Source organism: Oncorhynchus keta, unplaced genomic scaffold (genome assembly GCF_023373465.1).
Source record: "Oncorhynchus keta strain PuntledgeMale-10-30-2019 unplaced genomic scaffold, Oket_V2 Un_contig_30348_pilon_pilon, whole genome shotgun sequence".
Classification (NCBI taxonomy): Eukaryota; Metazoa; Chordata; class Actinopteri; order Salmoniformes; family Salmonidae; genus Oncorhynchus; species Oncorhynchus keta.
The window spans coordinates 112,501-122,743 of record NW_026287003.1 but is presented as its reverse complement, the minus strand read 5'-3'; the positions used below and the strand labels follow the sequence as shown (position 1 = coordinate 122,743).

Below are 10,243 nucleotides of genomic sequence, written 5' to 3'. Positions count from 1 at the left end.
GGACCACTATATAGGACCACTATATAGTAACCACTATATAGAACCACTATATAGGACCACTATATAGGACCACTATATAGGACCACTATATAGGACCACTATATAGGACCACTATATAGGACCACTATATAGGACCACTATATAGGGACCATCATATAGGGACCACTATACATACAACTGCTGAGTTATAGACATAGGGACCACTATATAGGGACCACTATATAGGGACCACTATATAGGGACCACTATATAGGGACCATCATATAGGGACCACTATATAGGACCACTATATAGGGACCACTATATAGGGACCACTATATAGGGACCACTATATAGGGACCATCATATAGGGACCACTATACATACAACTGCTGAGTTATAGACATAGGGACCACTATATAGGACCACTATATAGGGACCACTATATAGGGACCACTATATAGTACCACTATATAGGACCACTATATAGGGACCACTATATAGGGACCACTATATAGGGACCATCATATAGGGACCACTATATAGGGACCACTATATAGGGACCACTATATAGGGACCACTATATAGGGACCACTATATAGGGACCATCATATAGGGACCACTATATAGGGACGACTATATAGGGACGACTAGGGACCCAGTTTTCTGTGACATTTTAGTGACAGAGGGCCTGGGTAGGAAGGCCCCACTTGCATACACACACACACGCACACGCACACACACACACACACACACACACACACACACACACACACACACACACACACACACACACCACACCCGCACCCGCACACGCACACGCACACGCACACGCACGCGCACACACACCCACACACACACACCCACACACAAACACCCACACACACCCACACACCCACACACACACACACACACACACACACACACACACACACACACACACACACACACACACACACACACACACACACACACACACACACACACACACACACACACACACACTCATGAAGTAGTTTCACTTTCATTCACACACAGAGCATAAAGAAGAATGAATTTACATTTAGTTTAGTTTAGTTAAAGGGCGCTGGAGGCATCTATAAAGTGAATTAATGGTTGATTTGATCTTATCATTGATTTGTGATATTGCTTTGTGATTGGTTGATTTGTGATATTGATTTGTGATTGGTTGATTTGTGATATTGATTTGTGATTGGTTGATTGATCTGGGATTTTTTTAATGGCTGTTTCTGGAACTTTGAATAAACTTGCTTTATTGTTCTGAAACCCTGTGTCATCAATGAGTTATACCAGTGCTTTTCTCTAGGTTTCTGAAATAGGCTTGATCAAATCAAATCAAATGTATTCATATAGCCCTTCGTACATCAGCTGATATCTCAAAGTGCTGTACAGAAACCCAGCCTAAAACCCCAAACAGCAAACAATGCAGGTGTAGAAGCACGGTGGCTAGGAAAAACTCCCTAGAAAGGCCAAAACCTAGGAAGAGAGAGGAACCAGGCTATGTGGGGTGGCCAGTCCACTTCTGGCTGTGCCGGGTGGAGATTATAACAGAACATGGCCAAGATGTTCAAATGTTCATATATGACCAGCATGGTCAAATAATAATAATCACAGGCAGAACAGTTGAAACTGGAGCAGCAGCACGACCAGGAGGACTGGGGACAGCAAGGAGTCATCATGCCCGGTAGTCCTGAGGCATGGTCCTAGAGCTCAGGTCCTCTGAGAGAGAGAAAGAAAGAGAGAAAGAGAGAATTAGAGAGAGCATACTTAAATTCACACAGGACACCGGATAGGACAGGAGAAGTACACCAGATATAACAACTGTGAGAGACGGAATCTAAAACAAAAATCCAGAAAATAACATTGTATGATTTTTAAGTAATTCATTTGAATTTTATTGCATGACATAAGTATTTGATCACCTACCAACCAGTAAGAATTCCGGCTCTCACAGTCCTGTTAGTTTTTCTTTAAGAAGCCCTCCTCTTCTCTACTCATTACCTGTATTAACTGTACCTGTTTGAACTCGTTACCTGTATAAAAGACACCTGACCACACACTCAATCAAACAGACTCCAACCTCTCCACAATGGCCAAGACCAGAGAGCTGTGTAAGGACATCAGGGATAACATTGTAGACCTGCACAAGGCTGGGATGGGCTACAGGACAATAGGCAAGCAGCTTGGTGGCGCAATTGTTAGAAAATGGGGAAAAGGTCATGTGGTCTGATGAGACAAAAATAGAGCTTTTTGGTCTAAACTCCACTCGCCGTGTTTGGAGGAAGAAGAAGGATGAGTACAACCCCAAGAACACCATAAAAATCATACAATGTGATTTTCTGGATGTTTGTTTTAGATTCCGTCTCTCACAGTTGAAGTGTACCTTTGATAAAAAATTACAGACCTCTACATGCTTTGTAAGGTGGTAAGTTTTATTTATCTTGTTTTTGTGTAACTAATTCTAACCTTAACCCTAAACACCCTAGAAATAGCACACACACACACACACACACACACACACACACACACACACACACACACACACACACACACACACACACACACACACACACACACACACACACACACACACACACACACACACACACAGTGCAACAGAAGAGTCAGCAAGCCTCTGCTCTCATCGTTGCATGATAAAAGTGGCTCAAGCCTTGACGTCCAATTAAAAGAGAAGAAACACTCTGGGGGAGGAGTCAGCCACTTAGCCGCAATCCAATTTTCAACCAGACTATTTCTCTCTCTCTCCCCCTGTCTCTCTCTTTGTCCCCCCTCTTCTCAATCCCTCTTATTCTTTCGCTATCCCTCTCTCTCTCTCGCTCCCTCTCTGTCTGTTTCTGTCTCTCTCTATAACCTTCGAATCTCTCATTAAACCATCCCAGCCCCCAGTCCCCCAGCCCTAGCTCAGGTATATCCCAGTCGCCCAGCCCTAGCTCAGGTATATCCCAGTCCCCCAGCCCTAGCTCAGGTATATCCCAGTCGCCCAGCCCTAGCTCAGGTATATCCCAGTCCCCCAGCCCTAGCTCAGGTATATCCCAGTCGCCCAGCCCTAGCTCAGGTATATCCCAGTCGCCCAGCCCTAGCTCAGGTATATCCCAGTCCCCCAGCCCTAGCTCAGGTATATCCCAGTCCCCCAGCCCTAGCTCAGGTATATCCCAGTCGCCCAGCCCTAGCTCAGGTATATCCCAGTCCCCAGTCCCCCAGTCCTAGCTCAGGTATATCCCAGTCCCCCAGCCCTAGCTCGGGTATATCCCAGTCCCCCAGCCCTAGCTCAGGTATATCCCAGTCGCCCAGCCCTAGCTCAGGTATATCCCAGTCGCCCAGCCCTAGCTCAGGTATATCCCAGTCCCCAGTCCCCCAGCCCTAGCTCAGGTATATCCCAGTCCCCCAGCCCTAGCTCAGGTATATCCCAGTCCCCCAGCCCTAGCTCAGGTATATCCCAGTCCCCAGTCCCCCAGTCCTAGCTCAGGTATATCCCAGTCCCCAGTCCCCCAGTCCTAGCTCAGGTATATCCCAGTCCCCCAGCCCTAGCTCAGGTATATCCCAGTCGCCCAGCCCTAGCTCAGGTATATCCCAGTCCCCAGTCCCCCAGTCCTAGCTCAGGTATATCCCAGTCCCCAGTCCCCCAGTCCTAGCTCAGGTATATCCCAGTCCCCAGTCCCCCTCTTCTCGATCCCTCTTATTCTTTCGCTATCCCTCTCTCTCTCTCGCTCCCTCTCTGTCTGTTTCTGTCTCTCTCTATAACCTTCAAATCTCTCATTAAACCATCCCAGCCACCAGTCCCCCAGCCCTAGCTCAGGTATATCCCAGTCCCCCAGCCCTAGCTCAGGTATATCCCAGTCCCCCAGCCCTAGCTCAGGTATATCCCAGTCCCCAGTCCCCCAGTCCTAGCTCAGGTATATCCCAGTCCCCAGTCCCCCAGCCCTAGCTCAGGTATATCCCAGTCCCCAGTCCCCCAGCCCTAGCTCAGGTATATCCCAGTCCCCAGTCCCCCAGCCCTAGCTCAGGTATATCCCAGTCCCCAGTCCCCCAGTCCTAGCTCAGGTATATCCCAGTCCCCAGTCCTCCAGTCCTAGCTCAGGTATATCCCAGTCCCCAGTCCCCCAGCCCTAGCTCAGGTATATCCCAGTCCCCCAGTCCTAGCTCAGGTATATCCCAGTCCCCAGTCCTCCAGTCCTAGCTCAGGTATATCCCAGTCCCCCAGTCCTCCAGCCCTAGCTCAGGTATATCCCAGTCCCCCAGCCCTAGCTCAGGTATATCCCAGTCCCCAGTCCCCCAGCCCTAGCTCAGGTATATCCCAGTCCCCAGTCCTCCAGCCCTAGCTCAGGTATATCCCAGTCCCCAGTCCCCCAGTCCTAGCTCAGGTATATCCCGGTCCCCCAGTCCTAGCTCAGGTATATCCCAGTCCCCAGTCCCCCAGTCCTAGCTCAGGTATATCCCAGTCCCCAGTCCCCCAGCCCTAGCTCAGGTATATCCCACCCCCAGCCCCCCAGCCCTAGCTCAGGTAAATCCCAGCCCCCAGCCCTAGCTCAGGTATATCCCAGTCCCCCAGCCCTAGCTCAGGTATATCCCAGCCCCCAGCCCTAGCTCAGGTATATCCCAGCCCCCCAGCCCTAGCTCAGGTATATCCCAGCCCCTAGGCTCTCAGTCCCAGCTCAGGTGAGCCTCCTTCAGGTATACATCAACAAGCCGCATGGGAGGCCTACTCAGAGTGGAGGGGAGCTGGAATATCAGGGCTTAGACTCTATGTTTCCTAAATGGCACCCCATTCTCATTGGGAGTCACTCTTAGACTCTTTTCCCAACAACCCCTGGGAGATCTGTTCCCACCATGTCCCATTACTTGCCACCCACCTGCCAACAGATCTTTCCACCTCCAATTAGAGACAAGCATCCCAGATGAAGAGAGGAGTGCTCTCTGTCTCCCTCTGTCTCTCTCTGTCAATTACAATTAAATTTCAATTAAATTCAATTCAAGGGCTTTATTGGCATGGGAAACATGTGTTAACATTGCCAAAGCAAGTGAGGTAGATAATATATAAAGTGAAATAAACAATAACAATTAACAGTAAACATTACACATACAGAAGTTTCAAAACAATAAAGACATTACAAATGTCATATTATATATACAGTGTTTTACAGTTTTTCTCAGTCGCTTCGGTGCATTTTTCACGTCATCCCTAACATGTGCAAAATAATAAGTACATTTCTCAGAACAATTTGTACAAACTGCAATATACAATAGACATGTTTCTAAAGCTAGTCAGTCACTAAAAATCCTTAGTACATCTCTCAAAAGTAAATATTCATGCCAATGATCATGTCAGTGTCATCAGAATGATAAGTAATTGAGTCATTGTTCACGAACAAGGTCGTCAAAATGTTTAGGCAAGTTGTCAATGTAACTGTGTACTATATCCCAGAACACACAGTTGAATTTGTTTTGGTAAGGAAGAGTGACATAAAATGTACATATATTGCATGTTCCTTCCACAGCAATGGAAATGTGTGCAGTTTATGCTTACTGTACTATGTATCAAAATATATATGTTGCTGTAAAGTAGTTACATAGATATATGTTTTACCTGTACATACTGGTACTATAGCTCCTTAACTCTGTCCTCATTCCTTTGGAATGGTACACGGTACAGCTGTTTCATACTCATCTGGTTTCTATGCAGCACCCTGTCGATGGTTGAGATGCGAAACGTATGGATGTTTTCAAAGACATCGTTGTCTTCTATAATGGTCCTTTGTATTTCCCTGAGTCTTGTGGCATTTGTTTGCTCGGACCATGGTGCAAATAGCCTCCTCCTGTTGAGGTGTGAAAAGGCGTCCTCTGCCACCGGTTTGAGGTAATCTTGCAGTCCTATGTGGGGAAAAATGCAGTGATGCATCGCACACTTTCACATAGACAAAAACTATGCGAACACACATTTTACTGTAAAACATACAGGTGGGTGCATGTAAGATGCAGTATGTATCTGTATAGAGTATATTTCTGTATGCTGTGAAATACAAGTGGACTACTGTAATATGAATCATTGTAGGAAGTATACAGTATACTGCTTATATACAGTAACTGTACACTGTTCTCTCTTCGAAACGTTTGAACTATTGAGGACACTGTTGATCTCCTAATATTCGGCTGCACCCTTCGACCCGCCTCAGCCATTGTAAGGCCATGATTGACAACATGGTCTACAATAGTGGCCCTTATGTCATCAGATATGCGCCTATGTCCTCTTCTGCCTCTTCCTCTGCTTTGCCTTCCACCACGCATCCTTGCTCCTCTTCTTCCTCCTCTTGACTGTTGACCCTGTTCGTTTCCTGGTCCATCCATTATTGGAAAATTGCAACTCTGTGTTGTGGTCTGTCTATATATGCTTGCCAATTGATTCTTCATGAGATGCACCTTTGAGCAATTTAGACAACTGGTTGATTGTTGGAAGTGCAGCTCAGTTTCCACCTCATTTTGTGGGCAGTGAGCACATAGCCTGTATTCTCTTGAGAGCCATGTCTGCCTACGACGGCCTTTCTCAATAGCAAGGCTATGCTCACTGAGTCTGTACATAGTCAAAGCTTTCCTAACGGCCTTTCTCAATAGCAAGGCTACGGTCACTGAGTCTGTACATAGTCAAAGCTTTCCTAACGGCCTTTCTCAATAGCAAGGCTATGCTCACTGAGTCTGTACATAGTCAAAGCTTTCCTAACGGCCTTTCTCAATAGCAAGGCTATGCTCACTGAGTCTGTACATAGTCAAGGATTTCATTAATTTATGGTCACAGTGGTAAAATATTCTGCCACTATGTTCTCTCTGTTTATCTCTGGTTGATTCTTTCCAGTGTGTCAAATACAAAAATATAAACGCAACATGCAACAATTTAAAATATTTTTACTGAGTTACAGTTCATAAAAGGAAATAAGTCAATTGAAATAAATTTGTTTAATTTAAATTAGTCTAATCTATGGATTTCACATGACTGGGCAGGGGTGCAGCCATGGTTGGGCCTGGGAGGGCATAGGCCCACCCACTTGGGAGCCAGGCCCACCCACTTGGGAGCCAGGCCCACCCACTTGGGAGCCAGGCCCACCCACTTGGGAGCCAGGCCCAGCCAATCAGAATAAGTTATTCCCCACTAAAGGGCTTTATTACTGACAGAAATACTCCTCAACTTAATTTAACAGCTCTTTTCTGGATTTTGATAACTAGTGGCTCAGGTTCCAATTCTGCTCTGTATGCATTGCTTGGTGTTTTGCATTTCAATTGGGTGTTCGTCCCGTTTTGTGAATCGGGGGTGGTAGTAGGTTTGATAACTGATTGAAGTAATTTTTAGCCAGATCCTAATTGGGATGTTGAGTTTTATGTTCCTTTTGATGGCGTAGAAGGCCCTTCTTGCCTTGTCTCTCAGCTCGTTCACAACATTGTGGAATTTACCTGTGGTGTTGCTGTTTAGGCCGAGGTAGGTGTATTTCTTTGCGCTCCAGGGTGACGGTGTCTCCAGGGTGACGGTGTCTCCCAGGGCGACGGTGTCTACATAGAATTTACCTGTGGTGTTGCTGTTTAGGCCGAGGTAGGTGTATTTCTTTGCGCTCCAGGGCGACGGTGTCTCCAGGGCGACGGTGTCTCCCAGGGCGACGGTGTCTCCAGAGCGACGGTGTCTCCAGAGCGACGGTGTCTCCAGGGCGACGGTGTCTCCCAGGGCGACGGTGTCTCCCAGGGCGACGGTGTCTCCAGGGCGACGGTGTCTCCAGGGCGACGGTGTCTCCAGGGCGACGGTGTCTCCCAGGGCGACGGTGTCTCCAGGGCGACGGTGTCTCCCAGGGCGACGGTGTCTCCCAGGGCGACGGTGTCTACATAGAATTTGTTTTTGTTGTCTTTGTGGCTGGACCTTCTTTGGAACACCATTATTCTGGTCTTACTGAGATTCACTGTTAGAGCCGAAGTCTGGCAGAATCTGTGCAGAAGATCTAGGTGCTGCTCTAGGCCCTCCTAGGTTGGAGACAGAACCACCAGTAGACATTTGAGTCCTGTAATGGGAGACCGGGTGCTGCGGACTGTTCTCGTGCCCTCGCCAATTCATTGATATACGTACACTATACATACAAAAGTATGTGGACAGCCCTTCAAATGAGTGGATTTGGGTATTTCAGCCACACCCATTGCTGACAGGTTTATAAAATCGAGTACACAGCCACGCAATCTCCATAGACAAACATTGGCAGTAGAATGGCCTTACTGAAGAGCTCAGTGACTTTCAACGTGGTACCGTCATAGGATTCCACCTTTCCAAATTTTGTCAAATTTCTGCCCTGCTAGAGCTTCCCCGGTCAACTGTAAGTGCTGTTATTCTGAAGTGGAAACGTCTAACCGCAACAACAGCTCTGAAGTGGAAATGTCTAGGAGCAACAACGGCTCAGACGTGAAGTGGTAGGCCACACATGCTCACAGAATGGGACCGCCGAGTGCTGACGCGTGTAGCGCTTAAAAATCGCCTGTCCTCGTTTGCAACACTCACTACCGAGTTCCAAACTGCCTCTGGAAGCCACGTCAGCTCAATAACTGTTTGTTGGGAGCTTCATGAAATGGGTTTCCATGGCAGAGCAGCCGCACACAAGCCTAACATCACCATCCGCAATGCCAAGCGTCGGCTGGAGTGGTGTAAAGCTTCGCCTCCATTGGACTCTGGAACAGTGGAAACACGTTCTCTGGAGTAATGAATCACACTTCACCATCTGGCAGTCCGACGGACCAATCTGGGTTTGACGGACGCCAGGAGAACGTCATTTGGGGAAGGACCTTTTCTGTTTCATCCTGACAATGCCCCGTGCACAAATCGAGGTCCATACAGAAATGGTTTGTCGAGATGCATGTGGAAGAACTTGACTGGCCTGTACAGAGCTCTGACCTCAACCCCATCAAACACCTTTGGGATGAATTGGAACGCCGACTGCGAGCCAGGCCTAATCGCCCAACATCAGTGCCCGACCTCACTAATGCTCTTGTGGCTAAATGGAAGCAAGTCCTCACAGCAATGTTCCAACATCTAGTGGAAAGCCTTCCTAGAAGAGTGGAGGATTTATAGCAGCAATGTTCCAACATCTAGTAGAAAGCCTTCCTAGAAGAGTGGAGGCTGTTATAGCAGCAATGTTACAACATCTAGTAGAAAGCCTTCCTAGAAGAGTGGAGGCTGTTATAGCAGCAATGTTACAACATCTAGTGGAAAGCCTTCCTAGAAGAGTGGAGGCTGTTATAGCAGCAATGTTCCAACATCTAGTGGAAAGCCTTCCCAGAAGAGTGGAGGCTGTTATAGCAGCAATGTTACAACATCTAGTGGAAAGCCTTCCCAGAAGAGTGGAGGCTGTTATAGCAGCAATGTTCCAACATCTAGTGGAAAGCCTTCCTAGAAGAGTGGAGGCTGTTATAGCATAACAGGGGTACCAATATTAATATCCATATTAATGCCCATGATTTTGTATTGAGATGTTTGAAGAGCATACTTTTGATCATGTAGTGTATATGCTGAACAGGGTGGGCCTCAAGCTGCATCCCTGTTTCATCCCACGGCCCCTGAAGAAATGCATCTGTCTGTTTTAAAGCTAATTTAACTGCACACTTGTTGTTAGTGTACATTGATTTTATAAAATCATATGCTTCCCCCCCAACACTGCTTTCCAACAATTTGCATAGCAGACCTCTCATGCCAAATGTTTAAATCAACCAAGCATAACAAGACTTTGCTTTTGTTTTTTGTTTGTTTTGTGTTTGTTTGTCAATAAGGGTGCGCAGGGTGAATATGTGGTCTGTCGTACGATATTTTGACAAGAAGGCAATTTGACATTTGCTCAGGACATTTTGTTTTCACTGAGGAAACTGAGGAAGCTGTTGATGACAGAGGACCTTTCAGAGATGGCTGCTGACGCGTATTTTTGGGGTCAAATTTGTGGATTGGGATGATCAGGCCTTGGATTCCAAAATATTAGGGAAGATGCCAGAGCTGAGAATAATGTTGAAGAGTTTAAAGAATAAAATATTAGGGAAGATGCCAGAGCTGAGAATAATGTTGAAGAGTTTAAGAATAAAATATTAGGGAAGATGCCAGAGCTGAGAATAATGTTGAAGAGTTTAAAGAATAAAATATTAGGGAAGATGCCAGAGCTGAGAATAATGTTGAAGAGTTTAAGAATAAAATATTAGGGAAGATACCAGAGCTGAGAATAAT

General features: G+C 46.6%; 1 long non-coding RNA gene across 2 annotated transcripts; it reads left to right on the top strand.

Annotated features, from left to right (window-relative positions):
• On the top strand, positions 1 to 1,266 carry LOC127923652 (uncharacterized). 2 transcript variants are annotated; one of them, XR_008114956.1, is made up of 2 exons: positions 1 to 26; positions 484 to 1,266. It is a non-coding gene; the product is annotated as an uncharacterized LOC127923652 (long non-coding RNA). The 2 variants fall into 2 exon arrangements; XR_008114955.1 differs by having other exon boundaries at positions 7 to 442.
• The last annotated feature ends 8,977 nt before the right edge of the window (positions 1,267 to 10,243 follow it).